Genomic DNA, 12458 nt, shown 5'->3' with positions numbered 1-12458 from the left:
TTGTTTGTAGAACTCTAACCACATAGTTACTCCTCATGACAACTGGAAAACCCACAGAAGAATCCTACTTGGGCTGTATTTTCTTGAGTGGGGAAAGTTGAGCAATAAGAACTAGTAATCAGAGACTGATCAAGTGACTGGTCAAGTTGAGCAATAAGAACTAGTAGTCAGAGACTGGTCAAGTGACTTGTTGTTCTATAGGCACTTGATGTTGCTAATTGAAGAGGCATTTCCTGTTTGTACATTCCTCTCTCTGAATACTCCAGTTTACTTTCATGTATACATGTAGGTAAGGGAACTTAAAGTGGAACACACAGCCTGTGCTCCTGCCAAAATAACTCTGGCAATTCATTTCTCATCTCCTGTTGTGGATGGCCCTTAGAAATCCCCTCAGTGCACTAGTAGTCATGCAGTTACTAAGCTTTTGTCTCATTTCCAATGGACAATATGCACCTTTGCAACTGGAACTCTTTGTGGCAAAGGGTAGAAAGAGCTATTTTCTCACTCCTAGAGGTTGAGAACATGGTTATTTGGTGAGGAGAACCAGTGGAGAAATGTACTTTGCCACTATTTGGATTATACCTGTTAAACCAGAGCAACATCAGATTTGTCAGCAAAACTACTACCATAAATCCAGTGCTCAAGAGAAGGAATTGGTTCCTAATCTGTTGCCACCTTGGCTTGTTTCAGACAAAATACGGAAACTGCATAAACTGGTGTCTCTGTTATTTAGCCTACTGTAAGAAATCTGTAACACTCGCACACACTTGGGGGGTTGTGTGGGGCAAAGCGTGTGCTTTTGCTTGTTGTATATTCTGAGGGGTTTTGGGACTGGAAGAGGACCACTTCCCTCTCCCCTCATTGTGTCCAGACCATTGTCTTAAGATTCCTTAAAAGAACCTGCAAAACCAGTCTAGAGCAAAGCCAGGAGCACTGACCACTTTTGAATTGTTTGGTCTGCATTAGCAGTGTTCAAATGATGCTGTTTCTTGATTGAGACCCCGTAATGACATCAGAAAAGTTATTTAAAGTTCAGACCACCTGGGCTGGGGGCTCTTTTCTTCTGGGGCTGCTGAGAGCTGCACTGCTGAACTGGGAACCAGCAAATCTGCTCTCAGTGTGGGGGGTGGTCTCCCCTCTTTACTGGAGAGGCAAACAAAAGCTATGCAATGGGAAAGCCTCAAGCACAGAGGGAGAGAGTCTGTTTCAGGGCTTGAGACCCCTGTTCTCTCCTTCTTCTTCCCTCTTTTTGTGTTTTCTGGATTTTGAGTGGGATGAAGCAATGCGGGGGGTATCAATCCCTGGAGCAAACTAGCCAAGGTTGGAGCCTGGCAGTCTTGCTGGCATGCTCTAGGCCAAGACTGAGAGCCTGGCATGTTTTAGTTATTGTAACTTTTGGGTTCAGCAGAGCTGTGTTGCTGAACCCTAGCTGTATGTCTTGCTGGCAGTTTTGGCCACACAGGCCTTGAGTGGGATGATGTCATGAATGTACAGACTGACTAGGAACAAGGCCCCAGCAGTTATTGCCCCCCCGTGTTGGGGATTGCAGTGTCTAAGCATGGTGGTATAGCTGAGACTGGATATCCAGGCTGCAGCCATAAGCCTAGGTCCTCTCTGCTATTTCACAGCTCTTGCATTTCAGTCCACTCATGGGGCTGAACCCCAGCCATATGTTTGGCTGGCAGATTTGAGCAGAGCCCTGGCACTTCTTGTTGTGTATCCAGGCCTCAGTGCAGCATAGGTCTAGCTGGCCTTTTGCCACCCAGTCCAGGCCCAACAGAATAGGTCTGGGCCTCCTTTTGTCCCTTTTACAGTTTATGTCCCAACCAAGCAGTGTGATTGGGTGCTAGCTGTAGTTCAGGTCCAAGCCAAGATAGGCCTGGCCCCTTTTTTTGAAGTTTCGTAGCTGTTAGGTCTCAGCATTAACAGTGTAGCTGAGACCAAATGTCCAGGCTGCAGCCAAATACGCCTGGTGCTCTTTTGTTGTATGTTCAGGCCCTGGTGCAGGACAGGCCCAAATCCCCCCTTTTACTGTTGTCTCAGCCTAGCTGTGTTGCTGAGCCCTGCTTTACATTTGCTGCATATCTGGGCCTGGCACATGTTGTTTTTGTAGCTTTGTCCTGACCAAGCAGTGTGGTTGGTGCTGGTTGCTGTTCAGGCTCCTGTGCTGTTTGGCTGGCTTTTCTTTGAGTTCTCTTGCAGTTTCCTGCCCCAGCAGAGCTGGGATTAGGACTAGAAACTCTGAGGTGTGATATGCTGATGAAAGCTGCAGGTAACCTCTCAAAGCCACCACATGGAAGGGGAGATCAACATCACAGCATCGCAGTAAGCAACGAGGGGCCCCTGATCTACAGTTGCAGCATTCACCCTTGAATGACAAGGAAGCAAGGGAGAAATTCAGAACTGTGGCCTCTCCCTTCATGATTGTTTTCTCTTGCATGGAGCATATTGGCAACACAGCATGGGGACTTTAAAAAAAGCAGGTTTTTTTTTTTAATTACAAGAATTTCCAAAGCATCTATCCCTGCTACATTTTACTGTATTTTCTTCTTTCCTGAGTTATAGTCTAGCCACTGTTAGGCTATATGTTTCAGGCTTAATGTTTACATTTGGGTGGGGAAGGCAGAGGTGCTTAGTGAAAAAATGTCATGGTAAGAGAAATGTGTGCAGAGAAACCTAAGAAGTCAGTGTAAAAACGTGCTTTGATTCCCTGGTGAAATCTGCAACACTGTAGGATTGTGCTAATGTACAAGATCCACAAAATGAAATGGACTAGGCTGTTTTCCCCGTTTTTAATTGGCATGTGTGAACCAAACAGGGGAAGTGGCGAGACAAGCAATTACAGATTATTGTTTATGAAGTGTTCTGACTGTTAGCGAAGAGCTAATGGTTAAGAAGAGAGGTGGGGACACCTGCATTTTTTTAAATACATGCTTTCTTACCTTTAGGATAAGGAACCTGTTCTGCTCTGATACTCCTGTGCAAACCCACTGTTGGGGGAGAAAATGAAGGAGCAGCCATTTGCTTCACAACTGCTAGAAAATAGCTCTCAGCCAGGCTTTTCAGTGGTACCCTGACTAGAATAGCTGGCAACTCAGGAGACCTGGAGTTGCCAGCTCTGGCACCTCATTGATTCCCCCACCCCCCAGCAGTATTTGTTCCTTTTTAAAACTGAAAGCAAGTTGAAATTAATCAAACCACTCTTCTTTAATAACTACAGGCACCAGAGTCAAATCTTGCTCAACTTACACATATGAAAAGCCCTCTTGCCTAGCATAATGCTACTTGAGTGAATCAAATGATCTGAATTTCATGCGAATATATAGAAAAAATACCAGAATTTTGTATTAATCTCTTCCAAAATTTGTCTGCGTTATGGTAACCATTTTATTACAAAATTGTTAAATAGTATGTCTACCACAGCAGCACCCAATGGTCTCAAAGAGGAGTCTGGGTATCACTCTTCCAGACACTCCATAAATGTAATGAGAACATCCCAATGAAATTTCAGGCATTCCCCATCTCCCTTGCCATGTAATCTTAGCTAAGACCTAGCTTTTAATCTTTTGGGAACAATGCAGCCAGATCAGCAGTTGATGCAAACGGATCCAGCAGAACTAGAGTGAGTTAGGCTGTACTGATATGCACCAATTGAGGGACCAGTCCCAGCCCTTCATTTTAAAATGAAGTAAAGAAGAGCAAATTGCCACTTCAGACATGCACGGATTTTCTTACAATACTAAGAATATATATTTTGGTCATATCTACAAATTAAATCTTAGGTGACACAAATTCACCATTTGGCATTACTATTTGCCTAAAGTTGGTTGAGAATTTTCTTACTAAACAATTTTTGCTTCATTGAAACTAAAAAGTATTATGGAAACCTCCATGCATTTCAGTGAACTTCCTGACAACTTGTGTGGCAAGCTTGGCTTCCTGGGTCTGTGGCTTATATAGCCCTGCCATATGGATGAAGTAATTCACATGGCAGGGCTATATAACCATGGGGCTTGGAGACCCCAGGTTTTCCAGGGCTCTTGTCATAGGGCAGGAAGCTTTCCCCAGTTGCAAGGTCACTGGTCTTAGTCCACTAGCCTAAGATGGAAGCCTCCGAGCATGGGGTCCCAGGCACAGTTTTCCTTCTGAAATTTTTTGGGTGGAATAAAACCATGGGCAACTGGTGCCTCCTGAGTCTGGGGGGGGGGCACCAGTGGGGCACGACCAGGGGGTCCCCAGCAGTCGGTCGCTGAGCGTGCCGGCACTTCCACTGCCGCCATGCCGCATGTAGAAGTGCCAGCCGTTCTGCTGGCATACTCAGCAACAAATCGCTGCCCCCAGCCCCCTGCTGGTCGCTTCTGCCATCAATGTGCTACTGGCTGAGCCAAATTCAGGGAGGGCACGAGCGCTCTCCGTGCCCCCCTACCAGCCGGAGCGCTTGCTGACAGGGGGTGCACCAGAGCTCTCGTGGCGGGGGGGATGTGCCCCTGCTATGCATCGCCTATGACTAAAACCAGTTTGATTATTTCAAAATAATTTTGGTGAAGGAGGTTTTTCCTTTCCATGGGAAACTTAATTCTATTTCTTCATTCTAAGATGGAATAAAATAACACTTTGGATTTTCCTGCAGAACAAAAACTCTGACTCTTAAACAGCTCTAATCTTGCCACCCTTTTTATGTAGCTCTCCCTACTAATTTCAATTGTGCAGCATGAGAAGGTCCATCATAATCCTTTTCTTGGCCTCGTATTTACTCTAAAGTCTTTTATTACTTAAGCGAGATACAAAATAATTCTAAATTACGATATTATTATTGCCCTAATATGTGCTACCAACTCTGCAAGATTGGTTTACACATTGATAGAATATGGTGCTTTGAAAGAAACTATTTATGGCTCGAGTGTGGGATGACTTCAAATTATGCCTAAAGAAGCCAGACAAGAATGATTTTCCTGTAGTTCAGACTGGCATTAACTTTAAGTCGTCTTTGTATCCTGTGTTCTCTCAGCTTACATAGTTTTTAAGATTGAAGTGAAAAATGTATCAGCTTTCTCCCAACAAGGGCCTTGCACTTCTCTTCTGTATCTTATCATATTGTTTGAGGGGTAAGAATTTTCAAATTGGTATTTGGCCTGTGAGGATTTTTTTCCTCCGTTTTATTCATACATTTTGTGTAGGTGTTTAAATTCAGCTTTTTTTTTAAGTAAAGATGAATTCTGATACAGGATTAGATAATATCATCTTGGTAAACTAAATCAGTACTTTAGTTAATATGTGCTTTTTGTTTCTCTGATAACGAAAATGTTCCAGAAACTTGTTTAAAACAAACAAATTCCTCGTCTTCAGTAACTCCCAGAATATTTAAAATAGGCATGCAATTCCAGGACCTTAACCCGTCTTCATTCTACCCCTAAGAATTTAAGCAAAACAAAATGAAACAAAGCTCGCCCAAGTCCAGCCCCATCCTTTTTACAAACATTGGGTGAGATTCAGACCTGTACAGAGGGTAGTACTACAAGACTTCTGTAGTGTTGCTTGAAGAGAGGGCTTTGTATTGGTCCTCTGCACAGGGATGACTTTCACCCTTTTCTAATTGCTCTCAGTTCTGTTATCCTTGGCATAACATTACAGAAAATGTTACTGATCTAAGCTTAATGTGTGTGATCATAGATTCATAGATTCATAGATTAAGGGTCGGAAGGGACCTAGTAGATCTTCTAGCCCGACCCCCCTGCCAGGGCGGGAGAACAACAAAAAACCCCAAAAGAGAAACGGGAATGGAATGGAATCATGGAATGGTTTACATTTGGAGAGGATCATTGATGTGAATGCTTGGATATGTGTTGGTGTACAAGTAGAACCTAGCCCTGAAACTAGCTGTTGTGGGGTAGGTGGAATAAGAGACTAGATTACTGACAGATGCATGTCATTTAAAGGATCAGCTTTTCCTCATAGGACTGCAGTAAAAGTGAGGACGTTTCATTGTTCTACACAAAAGGAATAGAACAGCTGCAGCTACAAACTGAGGCGCTTTCCTTCATCTGGCGCACAGTCTTTCTCTCTTTCCAGTGTTGGGGAATCTAAGGAGGTGCTAAGGGGGAACCAACCAGTGCTATTGCTTCTTTCCAGCATGCTGGAGGGAATACTTGGTAGTTCCCATTTACTAAGCTTATTTTATTTATTGGCTACTTCACTGGTATTAATCTGGTTTCCAAGAGACATTTACAAGGTTTAAATAGAGATTTCTCTTATAGCAAGGCCAGCAAAATGAAACCAGATTGTTACATGGAAAAATGATTTACAAGGATGGAAATGAGTCTGGCCCAAGGAAGACAGAAATAGCACAGCAGAAGCTTATTTCAGTCACTGACTGAAATAGGAGCTTGTTTTGTGCTCTGTCTGTTGCTGACTTTTTTGTTAGTAGGTTTTTTTGCGAGATCAGAAGTGAAATGTTGTTGGGTTTAAGCGTCTGTTTCCATTTTGTTGGGGTACATATTCCACAGGAATTTCCCTCAAGTTTCAGAGCTAAAAAACGACACCACAGAAGGCTTAGAGTTCTGCAGGAAAGTTTGCCTAAGCTTTTCCTGATTCCCGCTATCCCCTGCAAGCCTTTCCTGATTCCCATTACAGCCTGTATGTGCTGCGGTAGTGGCCATTGTTTGTTTCCTTTGCTCTAAATCTGCATGCTGCTCCAAGCTGATGGCCATCCTCCATAGGTTTTCATGCGCTGCCTCTCCCCTCATCCCTGGACCATTCCACTGGTTTTTCATGTATGGTCACATGTTCAAGATCTGATACCTCCACAGCAAAATACCTTCCTGCTTTCATTGAAGCTTTCTATAGAATTATAGGGTCAGAAGAGACCTCAGGTGTCATCTAGTCTAGAGGTGTCAAAGATATGGCCTACAGGCTGGGATATGGAGCCCTATCAACCAGCCTGCCCATTTGTCTCTGGGTGGATCCACATGCTGTGTGCTGGATTGGCCCTGGGTGCTGCATGTGGTGCCCATTCTGGCTAGTTTGCAGGAGCAATCCAGCCCACTGACTCGGTCATTTATTCAGCCTGCAGGGTCAAATGTGTTTTGATGCTCCATATCTGGTTCAATCCCCTTACTATACAGACTGAAGTAGCTTTCTGTGCACACTACTCCTCTGTGTGTTCATGGAGGGGATACTGGAGAGGCAGGCATTGCTATGCATGTATAAAACTGAGGACTCTGAATGGGGTATCACAGTGCTATTATGTGTGATGAGTGGCAGAATACAGAACACTTCTATAATTCCTCTGTATTGTATATAGGTGGGTAGAAGCTGTGACTACTCCAACTGAATTCAGGGACTGCAAATTGGATGTTTTTAATAATTGAGCCTAGCAACCAGTAAGAGAAGAGGTGTTTAGTAATTATTCCTAGAAAGAAGTGGGGCAAATGTTTCACTACTACAACTTATCTCTGTATTAAACAAAATACAAGTTAATTTAAAGAAGATACGAGTACCATGCTGTCTGGCTTGGGTTGGCCTAACTGATATCTCAGACAACATTCCTCAAAATCAGAAACTTGTATTGTATCACAGAAAATTAAACTCCCGTGGTGAAGCAATGCATCATGTTTGCAGATTCACAACAAGAACCACCTGCCTTTACACACTCACATGATGCTGGTCAAAGGTCAACAACACATTACACCCACTAAAAAAACTATTTACGAAGAGCAAGTCCTTAATGCATCTTTCTAACTACACAAATTGATACAGTGCTATGGTTCCTCTGCTCTCTAAGAGGCCAGAAAACTTCTGTATGACACTGAATATTAACAGAGATGACATGTGAAGTAACTATAGGCCTAAGCTTAAGATTTTCATGATTTAACAAAAATTATTTGCTCTGAAACTTGTACAGATGATCCATACAAAGCCTTTTATTGCTTAAGCCCAATGTGAATCCTTGACAGCTAAGTGGACCTGAAGTCGTGGAAAGAGCCTTTCATGATCCCTTTGCTTGGACCCATGGCTGCGATTCAGAAGGGGAACTGCAAAAACTTTTCTGGAGCTGTCTGCCCCAGCTCAAATTGTGACATCAGAAAGGTTAAAGATCTATTCCAAACAAGCAGTAGTAAAATGAAATGAAGTGGTCATTGATTATGAAATTGTGTTTATGTAATGGATATACTTGAGTGGATCCAGGATTTTGTAAAGGGAGATGGAGGATCACTGACTGGTGCTGTAGGGGTGGCTGTACCCCCTGTTCCCAGCTTCTCCTCACCCCACACTGGGGCAGACAGATTTTGCTGTGGGAACAGCAGTCAGGGTCTTTTTTTGAAGTCCTTCAATCAGGTAAGAATCTTCCCTTCCCTCCCCTCTTCCTTCCCCTCTGTGCTCAGCGGCACATCCCCTCACTGTCCCCCCACCTTCATCTCCCTCCCCTGCCTGCTGCTGTCCCCAGCTGACCTGGGGACTAGGGGTAGGGGTGAAGCTCCAGAGCTGCTCCTGCCCTGTTCCAGCCAGGCTGCATATGGAACCATGCTTGGCCAGAGACAGCAGCGGACAGGTTCCCTTCCCCTGTGCCTAGTCCTGGGCTGGCAGGAAAGAGGAACCTGCCCGCTGCTGCCGCTGTCTCCGGCTGAGCCCAGCTCCCCATGGAGCATGGCTGGAGTGGGCATGAGTGGCTCTATAGCCTCCCCAGCCCTTGCCCCTGGGGCAGCTGGAGACAGTGGCAGCTGTGGGCAAGGAAAGTGGTGGAGTGGGAAGGGGATGAGGGGAGATGCTGCTGAGCATGAAGTGGAAGGGGGGTGGGAATTCTTACCCGATTTGGGGACTTTAAAAAAGTCCCTGGCTGCTGGTCCCGCTGTGTCACCGACTGAAAGGGGGGTGGATCCATGCCACTGCACCTCCTCTGGATCTGCCCCTGTGGATATATAAATATTTTTAAGAAACTGAGATGGCATATTATAAAAGTTTGCAGTATACAAACATACTTGTATGAGTGCAAAATATCCAGTTTGATCAACCACATTCACTCTGTACATTGATATGTGAATTACTAATAACTCACAGGAGAAAGGCAGACTTACTAAATACAGAATCAAGGCACCAGTGTTAATGCAGAATTTCCAGCTTTTCCTGAAGATAGTCTCTGACTATCTCTATTCAGGAAACACTACTGATCTAGTAAATTCCTCAGTTTAAGTGCATATTCTTTTACAGTATCCTTATCTGGTAAATGAAAACAAAATGGATATTCAGTATGCATACAGATTTCCTTCCCCCTCAAGTAGATGTTATGAAAATCCTCCCAACTTTTAAATGTACTGCAGAATTGAGTTTCTTAGTTGATTTAAGTATGTGGAATAAGAACTGTCTGTCATCGCTGTCCAGTTTTTTTGCTTTTAAAAATACATTAGATATTGATGTCCTTAAAATGGTACTCTCCAGGAACTGATTCCTGTCTTTAAAAAAACCACAAAGCCAAACCCTAAAAGCAAGCCAAATCTGATTTGGGAAGGGAACACATGCTTCTCTGCCTCAACCCCATGCAGATATCCATATCGACATATACCATATTATATGTTGTATTATCTCTCTGGGGTAGTTGTAGCCAGAAAAGTTCTTGGTAGAGCAGGCATCCTTAAAAGAATATTGTATCTGTTCATTTTCAAACTGCTTCTTTCACAAAAAATGCTTATTGCTTTTTCAGTGGCACCCCATGCCCTCTCCCAGCTGAGACAAACTCCCGTAAGTGGCAGACAGTGACAATATTCCTTTCACTTGCCACAGTCTTCCACTGTATGTTTTGGTCCCCTTGGGATCTGAGCAGAGATGGCTAAAATGGAAAACCCATAGGGAAAAGTCAGGAGTTGCCTTAAGACTTTCCAATAAGATACATTCAAAGCCCTCTTTTGACGATATCACCTGTTGTGTCTAATGACCCTTGATGGATGAATGAATGAATATAGTATGTACAGAGATCTGGAAAACAATGCTGTACAAGAAGGACTGGTATGTTTTAAGACTACAGATTTTTTATGAAAACAAAGATTGGGAATGGGCAGGCAGAATCAAATGAATATTTTAGTTTCTCAAGAAAAAAAGAGAGAAATCATAGGAATAAGGTCAGTTGCCAACACAAGACAAGTGTTTTGTGGATTTTTTTTTAATGATAACCTGCAAAGCTTTTACTGACTACCAAAAGCGTTTAAATGACAGCCAAACTTTTTTTACTGATATATGTTTTACATAATGAAAATGTAACTAGTGGTGCACTAAGATTTCAGTGCCATATGGGATCAGCACCAGTAAAAGGAAAATTAACATTCTCGGCTTTTTTTTTTTTGGCTGGTGTAGTTGATAATGTCACTGATGCATACAGTATGCCTTCTGGCCAGGGCTCCCAGATGCCATGTGCATGTGCACAGATGCAGCATGCACATGACCAGGAATGCAGTCGGGCAGCATGGAGGGTAGCACCCTGTAGGTAAGTCTGTGGAGGGGAAGGGGCAATGGGGGGGTGGGCAGGTACATTGAGGTTCCCACGTTGAGGGAGTGGAGCTAGGGCCAGGGGTGCTGCCTAGCTAGGGTGGTGAATGGGACCATGGGGCTGGGGCAGGGAGTGGGACAGCCACAGGCAGCTCATCTAGGAGGGACTGAGGATGGGAGGTGGCTCCCCGCCACTGTACCATCCCTGGGGGAGGCATGGAGGGAGCATGTCCCCCAGATTTGTGCATGGGGGGGGGAGGTGGCTGCCCACTGGGCTCAGGGCGCTCTGCCCTGCTGCCTTTGCCCCAGGAGCTGAATGCTGGTTGCATGGCCCCTGCCCAGCTGGCAGTGGTGAGTTGTGCCTCCCGCTGTCAGGCAGGCAAGGGATGTGCAGCCAGCATGCTGCTCTCAGGGCAAAGGCAGCAGGGTGGATAGCCCCAAGCCCACAGCAGGCAGCCTGCCTCCACCCTTGCCCTAAAAGTGTCCCTGCGCTTAAAAATGATGGCGGTAGCACTTGAACTAAAGCTCATTTGAGCTGCCATTTTTAACTCCTGCTGCCATTTTTAAGCACTGGAACGCTGATCCATTGGATGAGCCACCTACAGCTCTATCCCACTCCCTGTCCTGGCCCTGGGGTGCCATTTGCTGCCTCAGCTGGGCAGCGCCCCTAGCCCCACTCCCTCCCTCACTGTCGGGGGGCCTAGATCTGCCCCCCCCCATACCTTCCCTTCCCCTCCACAGACTTACCTGCAGGGAACTGCTGTCTACACTGCCTGGCTGTGCTCCTGTAAATTGGTTATCAGATTGGTCTTGGCTGACATGCCTGATGAATAATCAGTTATCAGTGTTGGTAAAGAAAATCTTTATTGGTGCACCCCTAAATATAACCCTTCTGTTAGATCCTGGACAATGGCCAAGTTCAAACCATAGTAAAAAAGTTTGGAAATTATCAATAAAAACATTTTCTTGGATTAGTAGTCCAATTTGACTGCAGCAATGGTTTTACACCATGCTGCCTCCATCCCAGGGGTCCCTACTCACCTCCACACTTTGGTACTCCCAGCAGCACCACACACCATGCTGTTACCTAATTCAATCCCCCAGCTTTACTTCCACCAGCATCCCCTCCCCCAACCCAGAATGGACCTTCAAAGGACTGCTGGCTATGTGCCACACAGTAGTGTTATAGGAAGATGGGAGGCAGGACCAGCAGCACCAGCATGGGGAAGGAACCACAAAGCCCTGAGAAGAGCTTTGGGGTACTGTGCTCCTGCTCGGACACCAGGTGTGCTCTGTCTGCCTCAACAGTGCATCCACCTTGTTTTTCAACCATGAAGCTTCAGTCAGCTTTTTGCTTTCATTGAGCTGATTTTTGCTTCATAATTTATGGACAGCATAATTCTCTTACTCTAATTTTGGCCAAGAAGAACCCTGGTGCCATCTCAACTGATGTCCAACATGGAAGCAAATTAGATAAGATACAAGGTAGAGCACTTAAAGGGAGATTCGGATTTAGTTCCTGCTTCTGCCAAAGGTATTGAGTGTAATGTTAGATTAATTGTTTAATGTCTTGGTGCCTCATTTTGCCATCTGTTGAAAAAAGAATAAAATAGCAATATCTTGTTTGGCTGGATAGTAAGCTTTTTGGGATAAAGACTCTTGCTATATTTGTCCAGCATCTAGTGTAATAGGACTTTGCTCTCAGGTGGAGCTTCCAGCTGCTCCTGTAAGGAGAACAGCAGATATTTTTCACTTTGCAGGATTCAGCCCATGTAGTATAGAAAGCTTTTGGAATATTATACCAAAACGAGGGAGAAGGGGGACTGAATCTGAGGCCTTGGTCAATGAGCGCACACAGCTTAACTTGAGTGTATTCTAAATGTGTGATGGTTTTGACTGTCAATTTTACTTGAAATAAATAGTCACCTACATTTAATAGTAGCTACCTGTTAATATTGATAAGTTCATTTATGTACTCCCCTCCC

At 44.6% G+C, this 12458-nt stretch overlaps 1 protein-coding gene and 1 long non-coding RNA gene across 2 annotated transcripts in view; both read right to left on the bottom strand.

Moving 5' to 3' along the window:
* TNFAIP8L3 (TNF alpha induced protein 8 like 3) overlaps positions 1-12458 on the bottom strand; it is a 73885-nt gene that overhangs the window by 30894 nt on the left and 30533 nt on the right. The window lies entirely within an intron of this gene.
* LOC109288608 lies at positions 8140-8900 on the bottom strand. The gene is made up of 2 exons (XR_002095193.1): positions 8804-8900; positions 8140-8288 (listed from the first exon to the last, which is right to left on the bottom strand). It is a non-coding gene; the product is annotated as an uncharacterized LOC109288608 (long non-coding RNA).

Source organism: Gavialis gangeticus, unplaced genomic scaffold (assembly GCF_001723915.1).
Source record: "Gavialis gangeticus isolate Ggan-Ray unplaced genomic scaffold, GavGan_comp1, whole genome shotgun sequence".
NCBI lineage: Eukaryota > Metazoa > Chordata > Crocodylia > Gavialidae > Gavialis > Gavialis gangeticus.
This window is presented reverse-complemented; position numbering and strand designations above follow the sequence as displayed.